The 25,709-nt window shown below is 30.0% G+C and overlaps 1 protein-coding gene across 1 annotated transcript in view; it reads right to left on the bottom strand.

The window, feature by feature from the left end:
* zye (zona pellucida domain-containing protein zye) overlaps positions 1-25,709 on the bottom strand; it is a 72,999-nt gene that overhangs the window by 15,212 nt on the left and 32,078 nt on the right. The window lies entirely within an intron of this gene.

Here is a 25,709-nt window from a genome sequence, read left to right as displayed (position 1 = left end):
ATTATGTAATACACTTGTATACTACTAAGTCAACATCTGACTATTTCCTTATGAATTAACGTAAAGTGTTGTGAAAAATATAAAGATTGAAATCCAACAAAACTTTTAATAGACTTCCATATTCTTCTTCATCTTTGATGATATGTCAAAAAATAAAATGAAAATAACTCCTGTAATTGGAGATAATCCAGATTTTGTGAACAAGTATTTGGACACACTCAAAATGTTGTGGATATTTTTGTTAAAAATTACTATTTTAATTTAAAAAAAAATGCTAAAAAAACATTTCATTGCAATAAAATCTGTGAATAATATGACAAAATTAATAATAAAGATATTACAAAGGGAAAATGCTAAGGATAATTGCAAAGATTAAGAATGGTTATTTTAGACAATTGGAGCGAATGGATGATGAGAGAATGACTAAGAGAGTACATTTGACAAATGTAAATGGGAGAATATAACGAAGACCGCCAAGAAAGATTTGAGTTATCAATCAGGATATAGAGAGAGCTAGATGTCATGTCAAATGAGTGTGGCTCTCAATCCTCTCTGCCTACCCCTTCGGAGAGCGGTTTAGTGGTATAAATAGTAGCAGTATTAGTAGAATACAGTTTTTTGCCTGAAATGTTTAAAATAACTCACTGAAATTAAATCACTCGATCGTGAAATACGTAAAGCGACATGCGGAGGCACAAACAGATCCCTAGGATCTACAAAAAGGAGAAGAAGAAGAAGAAGAAGAAGATCGTGAAGTATTCGATTTCTAAAATGAAAAAATAATATTGGGATAAAGAATCCTGTCATACTTTTAATGATAACGTGTCGATTATAAGAAATCGTTGATTTGTTCATAAAATCCTTTGCCTTCAGAAAAATCAAAAGGTTAAGTACTTGGAAATACTGACAGGCAAGGGCATCTTCATGATGAAATCCTGCCATTAAACTAACTTGAGAGAAAAGAAATTAAATAAAAATTACAACCGTAAAATACTCATAATTCAATTTTTATAGCAATCAAAGTTCGCAATTCAACAAAATTATAGGTCAAGTGGATTCTTTAATGGTCTTCAATTATCTATAGCCAGGAAGAATTTGCATGATATGTACTCATTGAAATGTCTAGTACCTAATGACTCGAGAAAAATATATTTTAGAATACTCACGTAAAATAAATATTTTAGTATTATTTTTTAATAGGGAAGTAATTATATATTAATATTTCAAAATTCAGGTGATAGGTCAAGATGATACCGTAATTGACGTTGAATTATTCTTAGCCAGGAAGAGGCAAAAAACTTGCAATCTAAAAAATAAAATAATTCGTTGTAATAGGTTGGAAAAATGAAGTTATATTTACTGCACTGTTGTATGTTTGTACTCTTATACTTTTTGTTGAAAGTGTATATGATAGTAATCAAACACATCATTGTATCCATATAGGCGATATATCAAGATATAAGTGTCCCAACACAGATGAAAGATTTTTTTCGAAGAAAAATATTAAAAATATTTCACTTATAGCAAATAAAACCCTATCATCAAAAGCTTAACTGGCAGTACTCAATGGAGTCCTAGTTCCAAGACTAATGTATGGGAGTGAAGTTGGCAAAAGAAGGATTAAAGTAGACTGAATGCATTTGAAGTGCATTTTCTCAAGTGATATAAGGAAGAAAAGAGGCGAATGTATTTGTAAAAAAAAGCAGAGGAAGACCGAGGAAAACTTGGTACAATAAGGTATGTCAAATACTTAAAAAAGGCCGGGTCAGGAGTCGTAATAATCGTCGGGTATGTATGAGGAGATGCATGAATGTAGAAGAGCCGAAGAATGTTTGCAAAGACAGCGTGGTGTGGCGTTCGATTCTCTGCCTACCCCTGCAGTGAAGCGGCGTGATGGTTAGTTAGATATAAGTAAGAATGCAAGGCTGAGGTAAGCATTATCGATAAAATTAAAAAAGGTATGTTGAAATGGTTTGGGCATTGAATCGAATGAGTACAGAAAGGATAGTAACACAAATTAATGAGGTGAATGTGGTTTGAAATAGGAGCAGAGGAAGAATGAGTAAAAATTGACATCATCAAGTATTTCAAATACTTGGCGTGGTCAGGTCAGGAGTCGGAATAATCAGAGGGTATGTTTGAGGAGATGCACAAATGTGAAATAGGCGAAGGTTGTTTGCAAAGAGTGAGAGGTGTGGTGTTCTATTCTCTCTGCCTACCCCTAAGAGAAAGCAGCGTGATTGTAAGTTAGGTAGATATATTAAAAAATAAATAGTATTATCTACGTTTGTTAGGAAAATGCCATATTTTTACTAAGTTTTAAGTCTTTAGCAAGTAATCTCTCTAACGTATAAATACGGGAAATCATTGACAAGCGATGAGTTCGTAATTCTGAAATATGACAATTATTGAAAAAAATATAGAAAGTAAGTTTTATGACATTACGTCGGATGACGTTTTTAAATAATCTTATTAAAAATATTAAACACACCGTTTTCCTCGTATTTAAAATCATTACAATTAGAAATTATACCCATATTATTTTAATCACATATTATTGTTACGTTATGTTACACAACGATTTGACACTAATTTTCTCCTAATACAAAGCAGATGACACTTATGTAACGTTTCACGTACAGGCAATATCTAATAATTTCGGTAAATGTTGGTATTTCCTTCGTTTGGAAATTGCCGGCGAGATGTTCGTGATGTTCGTCAGTTATGGATATACTTACAAAAAGTCTAGCTTAGTTTTTAAACGTTATGAAATAATTGAATAATAATAACTTGTCTACCGTGTGTTGAAGACACGACGTGTATGTTATTGATTTTAAGATTAGTTACCTCTGACCCCAAATTTTCTGGTAATTTGGATGCTAATAAGACGTTTAAATTCTGAAATGTGACGAAAAAATACGAGTCATTGATAAAAATAAGCACATACATGTGAAAGATACACATATACAGGTGTTTTCTTTGATTTAAGTTTTAAACTGACATTTTTTGGTGGGACTGCATTTTATATAATAAAATAAATACACATAATAAAATAATAAAATAACTACTTATAGCTTTTTCCACGTTTATTTGATTTGACCAGTGACCGGGTTTCATCGTTACGATGTCGGTAACAAGTAACCTGGTTACTGGTAAATTAAAATAAATAAAATAATAACAAATACTACGTACAAAGTTCTTGTTTTATTATTTTATCGTTAGAGTTTATCTAACAAACATACAATTCTATAATATCGATATATTTTTCGATTTAATGATGTATAATATCTTTCCTTGTACGGACGCGATGTTTTCCTTTCTTAAGTGAAAAACCGTCTTCAAATAATCGAGATAGACATAGAAAGCTAAGACAGTGTCCTTTGCACCATTAGAAGTGAATATGGGAAAAATAAAAAAGAAACACGATGTTATATTCTGTATGCTACTGCGTTATCAAGAGAAACTACTTTTAAATATATGATTGGTCAGTATAATTTTTGATCATTCATAAGTAAAATTATTCTCATAAAATCCTTCGACTTTGAGACAGAAAATATTCGTTGGCAAAAATGCGTTTTTCTCAAACACACTTAAGAAGTTACAAAGCAAATTCAAGAATGTCAATACATTATGTGTGTTTTTTATTAAAATAAATATTTTTTTATCGATTGAAAACTTGATACCCGGATGTAAAAGTCCTTAATTTAAAAAAAAACAAATACTGAGACGAATAGTATTATTTACAAATAATTTGCATTAAAATTATCACAGGAAACTCGGATGAAATTCACAGACAATTTTCTTATGTTTCAAGGTTTTGAATATTAAAAAGTCATAACATTAATGGGTCTGAAAGAAGCACCCAAATAAAAGGCCTTGAGTAATATCGGTTATGCTATTACTAATGGAAATATTTAAAGGATTGTGAGTTTCATCTTAATTTCTTTCTCGTTCTTAATTGAGAAAAATATTATTCTAAAAACATTTAAATTAAATTTAATGATCCCGTTCAAGACCGTGTGAAATTCATTAATTCATTTTACCCACATTAATTTTTACATAGGGTACAGAATTGCACATATACGGTAACACGTATGGTGATGAAAATTTTACCTCATAAATTTTTCGCTGGTGTATTCGGAATGCCTCGGACCTATCGCGAAAGACATCTAGAGGAAGACCAAATTACTCACGAATGCTGCAGAAATACAATTTGATTCGAAGACAAGGCCCAGGTGATGTTGTCTAAGACAGCAGGACCTATAACCTAAGGATGAGAAGAGCTGACTCCAACAGTCGAAAAAGAAGATAATTTGGGATGGGCCAGGAAAAAGAATCAATTTGGAACGCCTTATATTTTTTCCTCTTCATTAAATGCCACTCTAAAATATATTAAAAAAAATCATTTATTGTATAACAATACGATTTTTTTTATATATGTGTGTATAAGTGATCCGATTTGTCCGCCTCCGTAGTGTAATAGTCAGCACGCTCGGCTACCGTTCTGGAAGTCCTAGGTTCGATTCCCAGGGGGGGTAAAATAAATATAAGTGATTTTTTCACTGTAATATTTATTTAATATTACCCTGGACTGGTACCTGAAGCGGAGGGCTGATCACCTTTCCTTCATGTGTAAACGATCAAGATAACACTGCACTTATATGAAGCAGTGCCCTATGCACCATTTGGTGTGGATAAGGGTTTTTATTATTATTTATTAAAAGTGATCCTCATTCCATAATAACATTTAAGGTTACAATAACTTTTATTGTCCTCATTTTAATATGATTTAAATAATGTGGATTGAAAAGTTTTATAGTGTTTTATTTAATCAGTTAATTATAGTTATTATTTTTTTCCCTCCCATATCTCCATGTCCTCTTATATACATTATTTATTGTTATTACTATGTATTTTGTTTAAAAAAGCCAAAATCACCCTCAAACGAGTGGAGGCTTTAAAAAAATTGCGAAACGCTTACCCTATAAAGAGTTTAATTAAATGAACATATTTGCTTTTGTCTCAAATACTTCAATTCTAAATTGAACAAAAAACATCTTCAAAATGAGGATAGTAATATCACTCGTTTTCACAAGTTCCTATTTTTTATTAGATTTAAGTTTTGATTAAATACAGGTTAAGCGATTATTTAATCGAAGTTGTTGTATAACACAAAGTGCAATCTTGCAAAATGTATGCGAATCGAGAATAAAATACCTGACTAATTATACACATCTGGTTTGTGACGAAATGCTGAGGTATTTATTCGTCGTGAGATGTCTTCGACCAAACGTCTGCCTTTTATGAATGGTGTTTATTGACTTGAATTGAATATATATGTAGGTGTTGTAATATAAGACAATTATGTCAACGCATTAAAACACTTAAAAGGTTTAGAATTATTAATATGTATAATCAATTTATAATATATACTTAAGGGTGAGTTGAAAGTGGTTTGCATGGACTTTTAAGTATTTATTAAAAATAAGAGTGATTAGAGAACTCTTTGTAAATGAAGAAAACTTAAAGACTTAACTTATTATATTAAGATAAAATTTTATTTTGTATATTAAAAGCATTAGCACGAAGTACTTTTTTTTCAAAGTTTTAATACACAAAGTGAACGATGAATGACAATGATAGTTGACCAGTATTTTTTATTCACAAAGAGTTGTATAATATTAAATAAATATTAGAACGAAAAATCATTTTGTTTATTAATGTATTTATTTATTTATTAATATTACGGGTTTAACCATTCCTAAATATTAAGTTAATTATTATTTGCATATAATTAATTTTAAAATATTATTTTTATAATATATTATATTACATATTAGTAAATTACATATGTTGGATATTCAAGTAATGATGGCTTTACTACATATGCAGATGTAAATATCATTGTGGTAATATTTCTTATATATGACACGATATTAATAATGTGAATAAATTATTATACGTTACACGAAACCCGTGAGACGTAAATTGTATTCAAACAATCAATATTACAATATATATGGAAATAGACTTTTGTTTAAGAATAAAAATATTAGAATAAATATTGTAGCTTAAAGCGACATACATATGTTAAAAAAAATCTAAACGTAAATGAACGCATGAACATATGGTCGAATTTTTATTTTGTGGCGAGAACATACACTTGTATGTGTGCGTATATGCACACACAAACATTTATATATGTGTCGTGCAAAATTCCAATCCACTTTTAAATTTTTAACAAATTAGCTTGATTTCATGTAAAAGTCAGAAAAATAGTCATTTAATAAAAATAACATTTACTTGGTACATCTTTTACGCATTAATTTACTGCCAGCGACTGCTTTTTGTCATTACCGATACTCACATACACACACACACACACACACACATACTCATATTTATATTATTCTTTGACATCTCATCAAAGATGAAGAAGAATATGGAAGTCTGGGCATTTACGGGGCTGACGACAATCACAGGCTGGTTTAAGTGATCACTTTACACACGTATAACATTCACCAATTCTACCCATTATTGACAACCACACTGCTCAAATTCTTGGACATTCTATTGAAATTCTCAAGTATTTGGACACACTCAAAATGTTGTCTCATTTATATATATATATGTATATATATATATATATATATATATATATATATATATATATATATATATATATATATATATATATATATATATATATATATATATATATATATATATATATATATATATATATATATATATATATATATATATATATATATATATATATATATATATATATATATATATATATATATATATATATATATATATATATATATATATATATATATATATATATATATATATATATATATATATATATATATAAATATATATACATATATATATATATATATATATATATATATATATATATATATATATATATATATATATATAAATATATATACACACTAAATATAGCGGGCTTATATATCTTTCGACCGCAGACAGAGACCGCAACGAGGCTAGCATAATAATTTCTATGAAAACACATGTTGAAATACTGCGTCGACGAGGCTCTCAAATGAGTATAGGCAGATGTTACAAGGGGCCTATTTTCTAACTAGCAACCTTCTTCTTCGTACATTACCTTTGGTATTTATACACCAGTACAATTAGTCGTACGCATTTGTCAGTAACTAGCGAGCAAGTGGCGTAATCTTGTGAATTCATATTACTGTTGTGATAATTGCATATTTCAGATTTTGCGGTAACAGTTTCAGGCTGAGAAATGAGGTAGAAGATCCGTGAAAGAATCTTTGAAATTTCAGGAAAAAATGGTTTATTTGTTAATTAAGTTGTTTCCTGATTTTTTAAATAATTTATAAATGATTTTTGATTCGGCATTTATTTTGTGGTAATATTTATTCCTTTTTTATTTAAGTTTTACATGGTAAATACCACTATTTCTTTTAATTCAATGTGACACGTGTTTCATTTTCAAATACTAAGTAACTAACTGACCATTCCGTCGTTTTTCTTCAGAGGTAGGCAGAGAGAATAGAACGCTACACCAATCTGTATTTGCATTCAATCTTCGCCTCTTTCACATTCATAAATCGTCTCATAATCGTCTCATAAATACACGCAGATTATTTCGGCTCCTGACTAGATCACTATTTTAAAAAATATTATATTTTCAAAAATGGTGTTTGAAAATTATGCGCAATGCATCGAAACACGAGTCACAATAGATTTTAAGAAACTGTGGTATTAACTAAGTAAAACGAATTTTAAACATGATTTAAATAATAACGACCCGTTCTGTTGCTTAGATTAATCGCAAAAATAAACAAATCGTGCCTTTTTCACTGTTTCCATTCCATACATCAGTGTTGGTACTAGCACAGCGTTGTGAACTGTCAGTTTAGCTTTCATGGACATATTTGCAATCACTGCATTTCAGCATCATTTGTTCTACAAAACAATTTTATTTTAAAGACGGTAATTGTTTTAAATATAATGTATTCCTTGTAACATAAGTATGCGATTGAGTTAACAAAACAGGTATTTGTAATCTTCATTATTTTCGTACATATTTTTAAAATTCTCAAATGCCGGCATCTCACGGCGTACGAACAGAGAATAATGATGAAAAAACCAGTTTTTACATTATTTAACATTCCCATTACCTGTATTTGGCGTTTTTTTTAACATTTGCATAATTTGTCTGCATATACAGAGTGCGTACAAAATACGGTACAATGAGAAGTGATTTAATACTGCAAACTTTATGAAGAATTTTACTTAAATTACAAACTTTTATTTGAGTGTTTATGCTTAAGAGTTCTTGATATGTTTGATATAACGTGTTTTCCTGATAATCTCACATGTTCAAAATAGAAAAATTAAAAAATCTTTATCTTACAAATATTAAAAATTTGTAATATTAATTATGTTTTATAAGTGAACCCGAACTCATGCGAGCTAGTAATAATTTGTATAAGTCCCTTAATGACAAATATTTCATTCTGTTCGTTTAAAAAATTCCAATATCATACTGACGTAAAATAAAGGAACGGGTTAAGAGTTAATTTTAGGAAATCGTAAAATGTTTATTCTTAATTTTTTCTCAATTTTTTATGTGTATATTTGGTTAAAATGGTTAAAAACAATAAAAAATGTATTAAAAAAAACTCCACCGACAAGACACAGAGGTAGCTTGGTGGGTAAGCATTTAAAAAATGTTTTCAATTGTGATTTAAACAAATGGATACAACTTATGTAAGTAAAAAAAATGTAAACATTTAAGGGCTATATAAAAACGCAGAATGATTAGTAAAACACCTCAAAATAAATATCCTAAAAATCAATATTTGTACAAAACTCTGTATTTTTTATGTCGGAATAACGTAGGATAGTTAGGAAAGGGAAGGTATTATAATATAATGTAACTTCTTTTTTCGATGTAACCAAAAATTAATATTTTTGGTATTACAATTTAAAGATTTCCTTTTCACCTGTATAAATTAAACATCCTTTATAAAAGGTTGCCTAGAAACAGGACCTAAATATCAAAATGCTAATTAACTAATGACATCGAGAACGCTATGGATTAAATAAATAAAGAAGCCGATTAAAGCAAGAGTTTTATTATTTTGTTTCACACACAACTTTCGATTTCGTTCTCAAGGCTGGGTCAATGGTAAATCGACCATTGAAGGTTTTTTTGAGTCATTAGAGTTTGAGTGACATCTTAACCCGGTGGCATATTTAAATAGGATTTCAGTTATTATAATGTGTAGTAAGTGTGTCACTTCATACATGGCTACTGTATCTTTAAATTCTTGGTATTGGTCTAATACATTAAGAAGATAATAACTATTCGCTCAATGAGATGGATAATTAGGAATCATTTGAGAATCTTCTTTTTTAATACTTGTTTTCTTTACCCATTAAAAGAGAAATGTTATAGATTAATTTTAAACCTTGAAGTGAAGTGGTTTATTTCCCATTTACATGTATATATATATATATATATATATATATATATATATATATATATATATATATATATATATATATATATATATATATATATATATATATATATATATATATATATATATATATATATATATATATATATATATATATATATATATATATATATATATATATATATATATATATATATATATATATATATATATATATATATATATATATATATATATATATATATATATATATATATATATATATATATATATTCTCCGTTCACAGTTATAACGAGCAACGTCTCGGCTACAGCGAGCTAAAATATATCGCCTTTTTTGATATTGTAAATATTATTTCGATTTAAAAAAAAAAGGAATAACCCGCAAGGCTCTATTTTTAGAGGCTTGTCTGCACGTAAAGAAGTAAGGTAGGGAAGGTAAATGTGAAAAATACAACACAAAAGCCCAGACCGATTGAAAGTAAATCTTTCTTGAATTTGTTTGCAATTAGCGGAAATCGAACCCGCAGCACCAGTTTTGCTGTCATGCATCCTTTCAACATGCATGATACATCGCGACGCTTGTCTTAAAATCTTTAAATTTATATCTTGCAAAGTTAAACCCGTTTTTATTATAAATATTAAAGTACAAACAAGTGATAATTAGTTTATTTGTTATTTAAAACGTAATTCCTTTGATAATACTTTTATGTCTTAAAATATATTATGACACTTGTTTCAATGCATTATCAAACACCATATACGACATTTACCAAATAAAATTTAAATGGATAAATATTACCACAATATGACTGCTAGAATCATTAATGAAATGATTTCTTTACTTGATTATTAAAATAAAAAAGCCTTGAAAACACAATATTTTTTCAAGTGTTTAAAAAATATTTGGCCAACTCATTGGTCATCAAATATTCATTGAAATTTATTAATATTTTATACTACAAAAAACAGGTGTGGGTTTAAAATTATACACGAATGTAATTATATTGTTTGGAATGCAAAGCATAATGATATAAAAGCTATACCAGGATTCGAATGTTATATAGTACCTTGATAAGACGACTTCCAACCTTGACTTTTGACCTCATAAGGCTCGATCATCTCACGCATAAATAAGCTAGAGGCTTCTAAGCCCAGCTTAAGGCTAACCATATATGACAGCGTTAATTTTTTTACAATTGACTTCATCTCAAGATTAATTGACGCTGATTTTCATTGTTATTTGAACACAAATACTTAAAAAAACATTCATTCTGTTTTTTTCTTGTGCCTAAAATGTGACATATTCTTCTTTTTATTTTGAAACGTTATTAAGACATATTTTGGCCATCAAAATTAACAATAAATCGATTTAATACCGTGTCCATTGTATTATAAGTTGGGAATAAAAAAATATACAGTGGTATTAATATTTGATGATAATCGCGCAAAAGCAAGTTTATGAAAAAAGTAGATAGGGGTTAGAATTGATTAAAAACTAAATGTTTATACAAAAAAAAGCATTAAGGATAAAATTACCTCGATATCCTTTATTTCGACTAATATTTCATGTAATCTATTTTTTTAATTATTTTAAATTTATCCGCTCCCAATATATGTATAAGGCACTGCTTCGTACAAAAACAGTGTTATCTAGACCGTTAAAACAGTCCACGATTATATGAAATAAGTAGGTATATATAGTGAAAAATAACTTATTTTGACCCCTCTGGGTATCGAACTCGGTACCTTTAGCAAAGTAACCGAGCACGCTAACCACTACACTAAATAAACAAAAAAAAGAGGATAACATGAGTATGGTGTAATTTAAAAATGAAAGTTTATATTGGTGAAATGATGATTTAAAAAAAACGGTTCATACAAAAAGCAATAGTTAAAATGCAGTATCCACCATTCACAAATCATCTAATGATTTTACAGTAAGAATTTTGACAAACTTGAATTTAATATTTCTAACCTTTGTAGCTTCCATAATTTGATAATAATTAATCATAATTTAAAAAAAATATATTTTCCAAGTCGGTTTCACCATAGCACGCTTGAAATCAAATGTAAACATCACTGAATACTAATTTATTTGTGTATCGAGTATTGAAGATATAAACAGCATAATAATATCAATTTTTACAACGAAATAGTTATACAGTTGTCATAAAAAAACGAATGTAAAATCCTTGACATTTTAACAAAACATTGAAAGTGTATCTTATTCTCTTCAATAAATACGCAATTATCTTGCTGATTTTATGGGAATGTTGACTCTTCTGTGAGAAAATTATTTTATTAATATTTTATAAATTATATCCTAGTTCAATAATTACAAGTCAAGAATCAATTGAGTAATTATCAATAATCCATCATTTCGGAAAAACTTCTCAGGCTATTTTTCTGTTTTTTGTTGTTGTTTTTGTTTTAATTCTATCTTATTTATTTGACAAAGCTTGTTAAAAAAACTTAGTTTAAAAAAAAGCTTAGTTTTTTTTTTGATTTCAATATTTATATAAATTTTCTAAACAATATTTTGAATATGTCAAAATGAATGTATACGAATACTGGATTTCACCCCACAAAGGGATTGTTTTCTAAAATTATTGATATCTCGTAATTGGGAAAGAAGAAGCAGATAATGTGAAATTTGTGAATTTAAATTTCACCAAATACTATGGTCAGGTACCAGTCCAGGGTATTATATTGAAAGATGTCCCACCGCATGCCCAGATCTGATGCAGAAGCATGAAGGCTTCCTGACAGATCTGCTCTTGCGAAGCAATTTTTTTAAAACTAAGTTGCGAAATTGATTAAAAATGTGAAACAACATAAAATTGTAGTCCAGGGTAATATTGAATAAATATTAGAGTGAAAAAATCACTTTATGTTTATTTGCCCCTGAAAATAGAATACGGGACCTCTAGAACGGTAGCCGAGCGTGCTGACCATTACACTACGGAGGCGGATATATATATACATAGACCAGATTTACTTTCAATACATTAAGGAAGAATTCACATTGATAAGAATTCCCAGAACATAGTGTAAGAAAAAATCATACGATTGAGATCTGGCATACTATAACCTGAATAACAGATTTAATAAAAACCAAGACTTCCATATTCCTATTCGAATAGCTTATTTATCTGTGTTGCCATATCAATATTCCAATGTATATGTAGTTTTCTACCTTTCTTTCAGAAAATTGTGCAGGTCAATATGGTTAGCAGGTAGGTCACTCCAAGATGGAGAGACTGGCGACTAATGATGCTCAAGGTCACGACAGTACTCCTACCTATCATGATTTCCAAAACAAACATACTTATGGTCACGACATTGTTGCTACGAACAACTTTCATAGTTAATCTACCATTTATGAATGTGATAAACTTGTGATAACATGTCCATGGATCGCAAATAAACGTTTGTATATAAAATGGTGCCATATAACTTTAACAATTGTTTGAATTGTTTAGTGAGATGTACCAAGCATTTGTTTAAACTTAGTGAGATGTAGGTACTACCAAGTATTAGAGCTCATTCTCAAGGGAAAGATAGAAGGAAAATGTGGTTTCGGAAGAAGGTGCGTTTCTTGAGTGGAAATATGTGGGAATGGACTAGATCGGTAGGATGATTGGAGCTATGTTAATCTTTATTGTGAGACCACACATAGCACTGGAAGCAGAATATGACTTAAAGGAAGCCTTCAGATGATTTTTGCCTTCTTAGGAGAAAATACTCAATAGTAATACTTTCAGTTAAAACTATAGTTTGCACCATACTGTTGTATAAAAGGAGTTAGAGGCGTTTGAGATGGCTACATATGCATGTTAAGGATTCATCGGTCAGATTGTGTAGGGAACAACGAGGTATTAAGCAAGACTGGGGAATCTAGATGCTTACTAAACAAAGTAACAAAACACCGAGCCTAATAGATAGGTTATAATATAAGACACCCAGGCCTGCTTCTTACGATTACGGAGGGTATGTGAGCAGGCAAAAACTACATAGGATAACTCCGCTTAAACTACATGGACCAAATTATCTCCGACATGCGTTGGAGCGAGTACTCCGAGTTGAAGAGACTATTGAAGAGTGTTTAAGAGAGATAGAGACGAGTGGTGACTGACCATGAAAGAATCGATCATCCCACAGATTATAACCAACGATGAAGATATGATACTTTCAATAAATTTTATAGTATCTTCTATCGTGCAGTTTATATTAATATCATCATTTGATAGGAATATAAAGGATAAGCGCAGATTAGATTGATTTGAAATGTCAAGCGGAGAAATTGGTTTCATATTTTGTATTTATACTACGATGTTATTATTTGCTGTAGACGTCTTTGCATTATTATACTGCTATCAAGTGAAAGGATGGATAGTCTTCATCAATATTCTGACGTGAATATGTTAATTAGTTCTACTTGTCGTTTGTCATTGGAATATGTGAATGTAATAATACCTCAACAATAGTCATTTATCTTTTATTATGCATATTTAGTTTTCGTATTGTATAAAATAAACACTAAAAATACAAAGTAACATTTATGACATGCCAATAATTATTTCGAAAATAAAGTACAGAGAAGGAATGAGAAGATTCTATAAAAAAAAACAAAAACATATTTTCGTGTATTCAATACCTGCCTTCAAATAATGTACTTGATAATATATAAACTCATTATTATTATAAATCTCAACTATCTCAACTGAGTCGAAGCATCAATTGTTTTCATATTAAAGAAAGTTTGGATGTGTGAGCTTTTCAGGGCTTACGACCTGGCATTTGGCTGGCTTGAGTGATTACTTTAAACACTTGTGTAATGATCACCATTCAGCGCATTACTGATCATTCATTTCACATTAATTTTGAAAATTGTATAAATGCGCTATTATAGGATTTCTTTCGTATGTCGGTTGATATTTTCATCTTTGTAGAATTTTGAAAGATACAATTGAGAATTTGTAAGTATATGGATATTTTCAATTGAACGTATGTGAGATTCTTTCCGTATTAAAAAATAAACAATATTTATACAAAAAATATAAATGTAAAAAAATATAAACACATAACATTAATGCTTTAAACTTTTTTTTATTTTGGTTATGAATTTTAATCGATTTTGTATTTAAATAAAGGGTTGACAAGTTTACGATACAATTGGTTTGAAACATGAAGTTTATTGAATATGAGGTCAGTAATCGAATTTAAAGTAATAGATTCAGTTAATTGCGTAGGAGTATGTCCAAATGTTCGAAAATTATGTAAATTTCTGTGTTTTACTTTCCATAGGGTCAAAGTTCCAGATTGTGTCTCTTCCGGAGTCAGCAAAGGGAACAGGGTTAAAACGTGACAAAGAGGTCATTTAAAGGTGATTGGGATATTTACACAATAGTTTAAATGCACTAATCGTAAATAAATTCTAATTTTGCAGCCAGATAGAGGTATTCATTGATATCTACCTAGCATTCATAATGAAATGATAAATCAATTTTATAATTACAATTCTTGCAACTGTTAAAAAAAGCATTAAGCAAGAACTGATGGACTGTATATTCGTTTATCGAACTTAATTAAAAATATATAAACAAATTAGTAACTAGCTTCTATTAATTTGTTAGCTTCTTTTCCTTAATTACTTACTAGCTTGCGAAATAAAATTATAAGCCTACAAAGATGCGTAAGTAACAGGTTGAAATCCAGATGTTAATTTTAGATTCATTTCAATTAATTACAACTGAGAGATTGTATCTTGAGAATATATATAGTATTAACCGTAGATCATTCGCTAAACCTTATTCGCAAAGTTCAAAACGCTTCGTTGAATTTAAATTAAGCCATAACTGAGAGATTGCGGCATTCGAAATGTCTCGTTATTACGATTGGTTTGCGGTTAAGCTCTCTAAAGATGAACAAGATTGCAAAGATACACCCGAGAGTGGCCAGTCGGCAACATATACGTAAAGGTCAAAGTTGAGTAAAGCCGGTCAACCGGTTAGTCTACTGATTTGTGTAGACAACACGTCAATTATTAGTTTTTTTTTGTTAAAATACAATTTATTTTATAATGTTTTAGACGGAAATTTACAAAGAAACAGCGCGCATAATAAATCTATTAAAAAGAGATTATTTACACACACACATGGTGTCCTAACGAAAATGCCGGATTTATTGACCATTTTTAGTCTCTTATTGACTCTTTATGATTCTTATTTATGTTTAAACTTATCAACCAATGGTTGAGTCATGCCTTATTGTGTTATATATATGTATATATATATATATATATATATATATATATATATATATATATATATATATATATATATATGTATATATGTATATATATATATATATATATATATATATATATATATATATATATATATATATATATATATATATATATATATATATATATATATATATATATATATATATATATATATATATATATATATATATATATATATTAAAATAACACTTTATATTTTTTTCATGATAGATATAAAATCTTCAAATACAAAGGATAAAATACTTGTATTTATAAGACCATTTTTTTGAGTTTATTAATGTAAACACGTCCAGTTTCGAGAACTACAGATGTTCTCAACAACAGGTGAAAACACAAACTGAACGGTTTAATTTTTATAACTGCCCGGATCGCAGAATGGTCGATGGTTAAGTTGGTGTATGGAAATTCACAAATTAAATGCGGGATCGAAGACACGACCTTTACCGAGTGTTGTTTTCCCTTTCGTCACGACAAGATGCTCGAGTGTTGAGGACTTACTACAAGGTGGTATATGGGGAGAAAGTTCCCATCTTCAACTTGAAGACATGTACGTAATGTACTACAGAACGGACACAACCAGAAGTGGTTCTCTAATATGTGATAAAAGTATGTATCACACGACAGTAATATATCGACCTTTGTATTTGACGATGCTGTTCTTCTTGCCGATAGCAGAGAAGACCTGCAGGCGTTGGTGACAAAAGTGCATAATGTGTGCAAGGATCGATTTTCTACTACTTCTTCTACTACTACTACCATCACGCCATTTCCCCTCAAGGATAGGCAGATATGATGGAACGCCACACTCTTCTGTCCTGACATACGCTCCTCGCTTCTTTCACATCCATACATCTAGTCAAACATGCCCTCCGATTACGCAAACTTTCAATAACACCAGATTCTAGATTCTGATTGATCTGATCATGCCAAGTCATTTTCGACTGTCCTACTTAAGTTCTTTCGCTCATATTCGTCACATTTATTTTATATTCTCTCACTATCTATTCGGTCCACATCTCCATACCACCTTAGAGAACTCTCTTCAATTATTCCTAGTTCATTGCTGATAAATGTTAGCAAATCCAAAAATATGGTTTTTGAAAGAGATGAATGTATATATCTGGGTGTGAAATATTGGTAAATATAGAAATTATTGAACAGGTAAATGATTTCGTATATTTGGGAAGTGTTTTATATTTTCTAGGGATGGAAAGATTGATAAAGACAAAAGAAGAGAGAGTGAATTCTGGGAACAGAGTGAATGGAGCACTGAAATCAGTTATAGCAAATGAAAACCTATTAAAGGAAGCTAAAGTTCCACGAGTTCTAGTTCTAACACTAATATGTATGGAATTGAAGCATGTAGTTGGCAAAATAAGGATTAAAGTATGCTGAATGCATTAAAAATGCGATCTCTTAGACTAATGAGTGTCAAAACGATGTATGATAGATGTCCGAATGGTGAAATAAGTACATACTGTTATAAATATTGAAATTTAAAACATAAAATATCTATGATAAAAATCATTAATAAATTCGGCAATTTTAAAGTTTTTTATTAACGGTGCATAGAATTTCATTTTTGATCAATTTAGCTTTATGTTGATTGTACATATGAGCAAAAGGTATAAATCTCACGCTTCAGGTGCCAGTTCATGGCAACAGGTCAAGCAACAATAGGTAAAAGGTCGCAGAGAGGTTTTTATGATTTGCAGAGAGTGAAATCAGTTTATTTATTGGCATAGAGAGTAACGATCTATAAAATGTCGGCCACTGACCTACTCAACTGCGCTTTCATCTCCAACGTAATCTAACCTTCTACTGTCGTCATTCGTCTCGTCTGAATTTTGCAGTAATATTTATTTATTTACATATTTAAACTTCACGTACAGAAAAGAAATAAGTACATTGGCGGGCTTATTGCTAAAAAGCAATATCTTCCAACCTTTGGTTGGTTATTATGGTTAAAAAGCAATATCTTCCAACAGACTAGTGATATTGGTCAAAACGTTTAATACCATGTATAGCTGTTTGCAATCAGAGGGTAGATAGTACTTGAACATTAAAAAAAAACATAATTGATGATAATAAGGAAGGCAAAGGAAAAATGAAGTTTAGGGAAAGAGGTAGAGGGAAAAAATAAGGGAGGAGGTTCGATGGACAGTTATGATTCTTATGATAGATAGTAATGTCTCATTTGCTTAAAACCCGAAAATTAATCAAATTAATTTTAACGACAATTTTAAAGAGAGTACATAAGTAGGTACTTATTAGTAATAGAACTTTGTATTTTATCTGTGTTTATAGTTTTTAAGTAAGAAAATGCTTTTTTTTATCAATTTTGTATGTATAGTTCTTTGTTTGATTCGATATCAGTGGTCAAAATGCGAGACTTGTCATCACCTATTTTAGTCTTCTTGCACTCTCCCCAACCCACGAATCTTTGACCTACTTTCGACGAATATCCTAAGTGCATGTCGGTCTTCAGTCCGACAAACAACGCATGTAATAATTAATTTGTGTATGTGTAAATGTGTGAAAAGTGATATGGTAGTGATATACAGTGATACTTGCATGCTGGTGTGGTGAGTGTTTATATGTCTTGAATATTGCATCAATTTTGTGGATCATATTGATATTTTATTTTGAGAAATAAAAGGACTTATATTAAAGTCATAAATTAAACCCTGTAGAGGGCAACAGGTTGTTGCCGAAACTAGTTGGTTAATAAAAATGTGAGTGGATAAAAAAACAAAGTCTTTTTATTTCTCAAAATAATATAGTGTTTATATGTTCATACTAGCACTACTTTTGTTAAATATTATTTTTGTTTAATGCTTGATCGCCTCCTGCAAAATGTCGGTTCAGATAATTTGTTCTGACCCATCAATATGCATGATGGCTTCAAGATGTATTTACGAAATGAATTCCGATGAGAATATAAAAAAAAAACAATGAGTTAATTAAATTGCATTATTTATTGGATGAAATAACCACAAGAACTTTGACCTGAAAAGAAAGTAGGTAGGTCCAAAAAAAACTTATCTTTCACAAGAAGATTTTTTTGATAGAAATACGATTAATCATTTATTGGCTAATTGCGATAGTGCGTACATAACGAAAGTTTTCTCTGTTGACCCGATTAAATTACGATGTTGTTGAACGTTAAGACTATGTTTGTACATAGGTAAGTACTATTATTATTTAAATACCATATAACAACATACATGTACATCATTGCAATGAATAGTGATTATTTTGAATTATAGAATTAATATTAAACACGATCTGTGGTAAGAATCCAAAACATCAACGATGAAATAAACAAGCCAGACCAAGGAATTTTCAAATTCAAAGTAGGCTATGAAAAATTGGCGTTTTTAAAAGTAAATATATGTTATACGAGACATTTGGACACTTCAGCTGACCATGCTTAGATGGTGAGCTGGAATATCCATTAGAAAAAAAATAAAGAGTTCACGCATTCATGGAAGCCTGGGTGTAACAGATATCAATAGTAAGGTAGAAGATTGGCAATTGAGATGGTATGGAACATATTGTGAACCAAGCGATCGCCGTGGATCTTCCTCGAAAGACGTCTAGAGGAAAACCAAAAAATTCATAGATTCTACAGAAAGATAACATGATTTGAAGGCATGACCTAGTTGACGTTGTGCATGATAGAAGGACCTACAACCTGAGGAAAAGGAGAGTTGACCTCAACAGTCTGCAAAGATGATAAGTTAGGATTGAGCAAGGAAGAAGATATATGTCATTTGTGCAACACAAGCACTCGATTTATGGAAATGCTTAATCATAATGGATTCCCCTAAATTTTAACCTTCAATCTCTTGCACCTTGAATCACAAAAAAACCCAAGAAATTTTTGGACGACTTATTGGTTTGCTTCACTAGAAAGTTGTGCAGACACAGTCATGTTTTGCGAAATGTAGATACAACGCGTCTTTATTACCAGAATAATCGGCGGATCAAAAGAAAACAAAATGGTATGAACATTGTTCATGTTGGGTAACACTGATGACTTGATTCAAGGTTTATCCGAAGATAGTGTAACCCTAAATGCGCGGAATTTTAGTTTTATTTAAAATAATCATCAGGGGTATATGAATATATTTTGCTTTTAAAATGAAGAAATAATTATTAATAGCATTTTGATTGTATTCAAATACTTGTTCACAAATCTGGATTTTCTCCAATTAGGAGTTATTTTTTATCAATACTTTTAGACAAGAAGAATATGGAAGTCTCGGTATTTACCTGGGTTACGATTGTATATTTTTCAAATAAAGAGGCCATTACATAGTCTGGCCGCCTCTGTGCAGGAATCAATAAAGAATGATGTGCTTTGACGAGGAATGGAAAGAGTTCTCTTCTGATCTTCCGAGAAAAATGAAGTGATAGACCATGTTTTGAAAGATGTAAAACGTTTTCAACAAATGCATCGGGGTTGAGAAGAATAGTATAATGTAGTGTTAGCAGATTTATCCGTTTATTGAAATGAAGCCATTATACTCGTAAATCATACAAATTATATTTTACTTCATTACACATAATTAATTGTAAGTTGAAATTGTTTAATTTATGCAATAGGTTCAAATTTGAGTTTTTGAGTTATATTATAATTGTAGCGATAAGAATTATCATATAAAAAGAATATTTTTCAGTAGAGTTTTATGCTGTATTCAATAGTGTTTTTGTTTTTTTATTTTTTTATTATTTTTAAATAATACAACGCTTTTAGGGTTAAACCGACTTTTGATAGTATCTCCATAAAAGAAATGTAAAGAAGATAAAATCGGCGATATGTGAATTCAAACCAGGTTTACGTATGGAAAAAAAGTGATGTAATGTTTTGTGAATTCTCACGGATAATAAGAGGTTATTACTTTCAATTTCGTTGAAGCTCAGAGGAACAACGAGACTCGACTACTACCATTAGTTGCCGGCTATTATATGAAGAGTGATTTGTATGAATCTACGTGTGGTATGTGTAAGTATGTTACGGATTACAGCGAATTGGGCATGTCTGCCGTTGCTTAAGCTAAAACTATTGATTTATTATGCATTTGATTTATAGACGAAGAAGATCAAAGGATTGCAAAACGTTTTATTTATTTTCGGCCAAAAAAAAAACATAGAAGATAGTATCATACATCGAAAATATAACGATTTATAATAAGTACGCCAAAAATCATGGATCATTACGATTTCATGGATCGCGTGTCAAAACTCAAATGGCAATGTGCAGGACATGTTACAAGACAGGACCTCACAACATGGACCCCAAGAATTTTAGGATGGAGACCTTGGAAAAATAAAATAGGTGTCGGAAGACCTGAAAAAAGATGATCCGACGACTTGCTGAGACGATCCCACTCGTTGTGGGGGGTAGAAAGGTTGCAAGCAGCAACATTCCAGGGAATTGTAAAGAAGGGTAAAAGGCCTATATCCAGCAGCGGAGGTCAAAGGGCTCATGGAGAAACAGAAGAAGACGCCAATAACAACACCAAGATAAAGCTGGTCAGAATTTTGGTCAATTCCATTTTTCTCTATGCCACTGAAACATGGACAAATATGTAGAACATCCGATTTGAGTAGTGTGGTTGTCAATTATGGGTGGCATTGGTGAATGTTACCACTTAAAGTGATCACTTAAACCAGCCTATGACGGTCGTAAGCCCAGTAAATGCACAGACTTTCATATTCCACTTCATCTTTGTTGAGATGTCAGTTTTTTAATGAAAAATAACTCCTACAAATGGAGATAATCCAGATTTGTGAACAAGTATTTGGATGCACTCAAATTGTTGTAAAATGGATTTCAGTACCTTCTACAATTAAATCAATCGAATCTCACTTATGTTACTTTTATCAAACCACCATATCCCACAAAGATATACTTTTGATATTCATTTTGTATAAATCTTTTATATAACATCTTATAGTGAAATCAATCTCTATTTATCATTTAAGTATACGTTTAATGCTCAACACGACATTTCCTGACGATACATTTTTTTGTATAAATTCACGATTCCAATTAAGTATTGACATGCACTGATGAATGCAACTTACGCTTACGGCTAGAGATGATTCACTTACATAAGCGGTGGTTATCCGACGCTTGTGTAAGTGGACCATTGACCAGAAAATACTCAAATATATCTTGGGTCACGAAACCTGTTGTGGTAGGTATTGCGAGCACTTCTTGGAAAAATACGGCCAGTAAAGTATAAGGTACTTTTTTACCATGTAGAAATGGAGTGAGAATCGTACCATAATTTTTTTTACATGGGTGATAATATCGTTACAATTATGGCAAACGTCACTGCTTGCTAAATATTAAAACAACTTTAAATATTTACTTTAAAAATCTTCTTGCTACGATAAGAATCCACCTTCTTTCTGAACCTAATTCTAGAATTGCGGGCATAATTTCTAAAATGATAAAACTAAACGCATTTAAACTGTATGAAATTTTGTATTAATTGTTATAATTGTTTTATTTTGTTTTTTGTTTATAAATAAAAATAATACTTGACACTGGCAGAAACATCCTTTCACCGAGTGACTGCCGAATAAATAATTTAAAAAATAAAACTTTAATTTTTTTTTAAATCACGCTTATATGCATTACTATCCAATTTTAGGTGGACGAAATTAGAGTCATTTTATACTAATAATATCCAAAAAACGAGCTCTGAGCTATCAACTATTGAATGAAAAAAAAAAACCTTGCATTACAAAACGTCAAATATATATTTTTTCTTTTTATAAGAAAAATGTATTCATTTATCTTCTGTGTGTGTTATGACAGGACCCCCTGACATCGCCAAACACTTAAACTAATAAGATTACACGATGGACCGATCAAGTTAATGCAGCAGCAGGCACCTCGGTGGTTGGAGCGCTACGTGCAGCGCAGTCAAGGGATAACTGGAGAAGAGTCATTGCTTCCACAAGGGTCACAACCCTCAGTAATGAGGAATAGGACGGAGAAGAGAAGAAGCAATATTTTTAATAAAAATTATCTTTAATTATCGATTTATAAGCAATATTTGGCATAATTATCAAAAATATGAAAATAACTCCTGTAATTGGAGATAATTCAGATTTTGTGAACAAGTATTTGGACACACTCAAAATGTTATAAATAATAAACCTTACATTACATTACCAAAAATAGTTACGTTAAAAAAAAGCCAATTAAACAATTCCACATTTATGTTATTAAACTATTCAAAAAAAATTAGAGATTTTAAAAAAAGGGTATGCTATAAAATAATAGATTTAGCAGGAAGGAGAAGGAAAGGAGAAGAATTAATGAGGGTGGTTAAAGGATTTTTTTTTTGGTAAAATGAGCAATGGAAACAGAATTAGGAATTAATTTGCACAAATATAGTGATGTGGGTGTATTAACCTTTATGTTATAAACTTGTTGAACGTATTATTGCGTAATAATCGTTGACTTTTACATAATATGGGTGTTATTGTTCCACATGAATGCGTGCCGCTCCATCGTGAAAGTTTTCGCATCCTGCCCACGGTTAAAATTTGAAGGACAAATTGAAGAATTCCCGCTGGTTTTATTCAATTACATACAACTTTCTAATATGTGATAATGATATGCATTATAACGTTTAATGCGATTTTTATCTGAGAAAATCGACGTGAAACTGTCATCAATCTTTTATTGGATGTATCAAGTAGGCATGGGTGGTCGAATCAAACACTCGAATTAAATTACGACTTCTTTCAATGATTCGTTACAAATCGGTTATAGGGTTCGATCTTCTAAAGATAATCATTCCAATCTGTGTAAGAATTAAGTTTTGTGTTGCATATTTCTAATATTTACAACATTTTGAGTGTGTCCAAATACTTGCTCATAAATCTGGATTTTCTCCACTGAGTTATTTGTCAGTCCAGTAAAACATTGAGCAAAATGTTATTGCAAGAACCCAATATTGTCCAGTCACTTCATCTCAATTTAATAATAATAATAATAATAATAAAACCCTTATCCGCACCCCAATGGTGCGTAGGGCACTGTATCATATAAACGCAGTGTTATCTTGATCGTTTACAAATGAAGGAAAGGTGATCAGCCCTCCGCTTCAGGTACCAGTCCATGGTAATATTGAATAAATATTACATTGAAAAAATCACTTATATTTATTTTACCCCATTGGGAATCGAACCCGGGACCTCCAAATCGGTAGCCGAGCGTGCTGACCATTACACTACGGAGGCGGACAAATTTAATAAACAAATATAATAACACTAAATCAAGACTGAATCAGTTCCATATGTTCCATCGGGAGAATACAAAATGAATAAGAAAAGAAAGTAAATCTCAATGGCGTAATAGATACGAGTGTATTTAAAAAAAGCCTTATCCGCACCCAATGGTGCATAGAGCACTGCATCATATAAACGTAGTATTATTTTAATCGTTAACATATGAAGAAAAGGTGATTAGCCCTCCGCTTCAGGTACCAGTCCAGGGTAATATTGAATAAATATTATAGTGAAAAATCACTTATATTTATTTGACCCCCCCCTGGGAATCGAACCTGGGACCTCCAGAACGGTAGCCGAGTGTGCTGATCATTACACTACGAGTATATACGTCTAATAAATACATTTATATATAGCTGTTTAAAAATAATAACAGAACACAATAATGGAAGACGACATTTTATAAATAAATATTCAGAATTATTTGACGACTAGAGAGCGAAAGTGGTCATAATTTGAGTCGAACACTCGCATGGGAATATTTGACAACCGTTACATCACTGTTGACACGGAAATCTCGCACTTATTGACACAGTCATTGGTGTTCAAATTTGGATGCAAGCCATTTCTTGTTATGTGGTTGAAATTTAAATAACGTAGAATCACTTGTAAATATTAGAATAAATAATACAACCATATTTGTTTTTATATATATGTATATATATATATATATATATATATATATATATATATATATATATATATACATATATATATATATATATTATATATATATATATATATATATATATATATATATATATATATATACATATATATATATATATATATATATATATATATATATATATATATATATATATATATATATATATATATATATATATATATATATTGATTTTATTTTTTATTTTTTATTTTATTCATTTAATATATTTACATTTTTATTTATAACATAATAATATTTTATTCATTTATACATATGGAGAACTTTTATATTTCGATTCGCTGTGCCTCTCCATAAAAGAGTCTGTGCTCTTGTGCTTGGAAAGGGACTTACACTCGTGGTTTAATGTTATATAATAAAAGATATAATAGTTTTTTTATGTACTTTTTTTAAGATTTAAATGTATGGAGATTTAATTTTTTTCTTAAGGATTTTTTTATCATCTATTTTTTTTATTTCTTTAGGGAGTTTATTGAAATGTTTGATTGCCAAATATTTGAAGTTTTGCTGAAATTGCTTGGTGTTGCATTTTGGAGTAGAAAAATCGTTTGAGAATGTCGATGATAATTTTTTTGTTAAATTTAAATAGTTGTCACTCTTTAGTATTTGAAAAACTGCGGTTTTTTTATAAATGAATTCTATATTTGGGACTTGAAATTTTTTAAATAATAATTTTGTAGGAAATATATATATTTTTTTCAAGATGACTTTAATTATGGTTTTCTGTACTATTTTCACTGAGTTCAGTATGTTGTTGTATGAGCCTCCCCATGCAATAATGCCATACTGTAGTAGTGAGTGTACGATAGCATAGTAAACTCTTTTTAGGTTGTCGATGGTTAGTATGTTTCGGATTCTAATGAATATATATATATATATGCATTTTCTTA

The sequence above is a fragment of the Brachycentrus maculatus genome, unplaced genomic scaffold (assembly GCF_059751285.1).
Source record: "Brachycentrus maculatus isolate JH-2025_06_01 unplaced genomic scaffold, ASM5975128v1 h1tg000138l, whole genome shotgun sequence".
Taxonomy (NCBI): domain Eukaryota; kingdom Metazoa; phylum Arthropoda; class Insecta; order Trichoptera; family Brachycentridae; genus Brachycentrus; species Brachycentrus maculatus.
Note: the sequence above shows the minus strand (reverse complement) of the source record. Positions and strands in the feature narration are given on the sequence as shown.